Source organism: Coffea arabica, chromosome 11e (assembly GCF_036785885.1).
Source record: "Coffea arabica cultivar ET-39 chromosome 11e, Coffea Arabica ET-39 HiFi, whole genome shotgun sequence".
NCBI classification, from domain to species: domain Eukaryota; kingdom Viridiplantae; phylum Streptophyta; class Magnoliopsida; order Gentianales; family Rubiaceae; genus Coffea; species Coffea arabica.
In genome coordinates this window covers 10,255,782-10,258,281 of record NC_092331.1, presented here as the reverse complement: position 1 = coordinate 10,258,281, position 2,500 = coordinate 10,255,782, and positions in this window count along the sequence as shown.

Below are 2,500 nucleotides of genomic sequence, written 5' to 3'. Positions count from 1 at the left end.
AGCATCTCAACTCTCCCTGATAGTCTTGAAACTAAAAAACTCAAACCGTTAGTAGACCCACACCCTTTTCGTCTCACAAATATAGCCACCAATAGATGGCAATTTAGTGTGTATTTAACACACCTACACATGGGTGCTTGAAACAAATATAAAACAAATTTCCAAGATTGAATTGAACAAAAATAAAAACAATAAAAACAATAAAAAATAATAAAAATTTTCCAAGATTGAATTGAACAAAAATAAAAACAAAAAAAATAAAAAAAAATAAAAAATTTCCAAGATTGAATTGAACAAAAATAAAAACAAAAAAATAATAAAAAATAATAAAAAATACAAAAATATAGTTTAATTAAAAAAAAAAGCAATTTATGAATTTCAAAGACATACGGCGGTGGACATTAACGAGACTCAACATGTATGCTTAAAAAGATAAAAATAAGCGAAAACAAGGCTAGGCGGTGAGCCTTAGGCCGCATGACGGAGCATTGGCACGACACTACACCGACGACGTGAAAAACGCACGACGGTGCCCATCATGGCAAGGCGATAGGCCTTAGGCCGCACGACGGCCGTTGGCTTGCGTTGGCTAAGGCATGGGCACGACGCCACATCCACAGCAAGAAAAATGCACGACGGTGCCCCTCATGGCTAAGCGGTGCGCCTTAGGCCACACGACGACCGTTGCCTTGCGTTGGCTAAGGCAACGGCAAGAAAAACGCACGACAGTGCCCCTCATGGCTAGGTGGTAGGCCTTAGGCCACACGACGGCCATTGCCTTGCGTTGGCTAAGGCAAGGGCATGATGCCACACCGACGGCAAGAAAAACGCCCGACGGTGCCCCTCATGGCTAGGCGGTAGGCCTTAGGCCACACGACGGCCGTTGCCTTGCGTTGGCTAAGGCAAGGGCACAATGCCACACCGACGGCAAGATAAACGCACGACGGTGCCCCTCATGGCTAAGCGGTGGGCCTTAGGCCGCACGACGGCCGTTGCCCTGCGTTGGCTAAGGCATAGGCACGATGGCCACACCGACGGCAAGAAGAACGGCCGACGGTGCCCCTCATGGCTAGGCGGTTGCCCTTAGGCCGCACGATGGCCATTGCCCTGCGTTGGCTAAAGCACGGGCACGATGCTAGGCGTTTGGCCTTAGGCCGCACGACGGCCGTTGCCTAGCGTTGGCTAAGGCATGGGCACGATGCCACACCGACGGCAAATAAAACGCACGACGGTGCCCCTCATGGCTAGGCGGTGGGCCTTAGGCCGCACGACGGCCGTTGCCCTGCGTTGGCTAAGGCATGGGCACGGCGGCCACACCGACGGCAAGAAAAACGCACGACGGTGCCCCTCATGGCCAGGCGGTCGGCCATAGGCCGCATGACGGCCGTTGCCTTGCGTTGGCTAAGGCATGGGCACGATTCCACACCGATGGCAAGAAAAACACACGACGGTGCCCCTCGTGGCTAGGCGGTTGCCCTTAGGCCGCACGATGGCCATTGCCCTGCGTTGGCTAAAGCACGGGCACGATGCTAGGCGTTTGGCCTTAGGCCGCACGACGGCCGTTGCCTAGCGTTGGCTAAGGCATGGGCACGATGCCACACCGACGGCAAATAAAACGCACGACGGTGCCCCTCATGGCTAGGCGGTGGGCCTTAGGCCGCACGACGGCCGTTGCCCTGCATTGGCTTAAGCATGGGCACGACGGCCTCACCGATGGCAAGGAAAACGCACGACTGCCGTGGGGTTTTGTTCCCAAGGCAACGGGTAAACCTCTGTAGCCATGCTGGAAAAACGCACGACGGTGCCCCTCATGGCGGCCTTAGGCCGCATGACGGCCGTTGCCCGGCGTTGGCTAAGGCGTGGGCACGACGGCCACACCGACGACAAGAAAAATGCACGACGGTGCCCCTCACGGCTTGGCGGTGGGCCTTAGGACGGACGACGGCCGTTGCCTTGCATTGGCTAAGGCATGGGCACGACGGCCTCACCGACGGCAAGAAAAAAGCACAACTGCCGTGGGGTTTTGCTCCCAAGGCCACGGGTAAACCTCTGTAGCCATGCTGGGAAAATGCACGACGGTGCCCCTCACGGCTAGGAGGTGGGCAATAGGCCGCACGACGGCCGTTGCCCTGCGTTGGCCAAGGCGTGGGCACGACGGCCACACCGACGGCAAGGAAAATGCACTACGGTGCCCCTCATGGCTAGGCGGTTGGCCTTAGGCCGCACGATGGCCGTTGGCTTGCGTTGGTTAAGGCATCGGCACGATGGCTCACCGACGGCAAGAAAAACGCACGACGGTGCCCCTCATGGCTAGGCGGTTGACCTTAGGCCACACGACGGCCGTTGCCTTGCGTTGGCTAAGGCATGGGCACGACGCCACACCCACGGCAAGAAAAATGCACGACGGTGCCCCTCGTGGCTAGGCGGTTGGCCTTGGGCCGCATGACGGCCGTTGCCTTGTGTTGGCAAAGGCATGGCCACGATGCCACACCGATGGCAA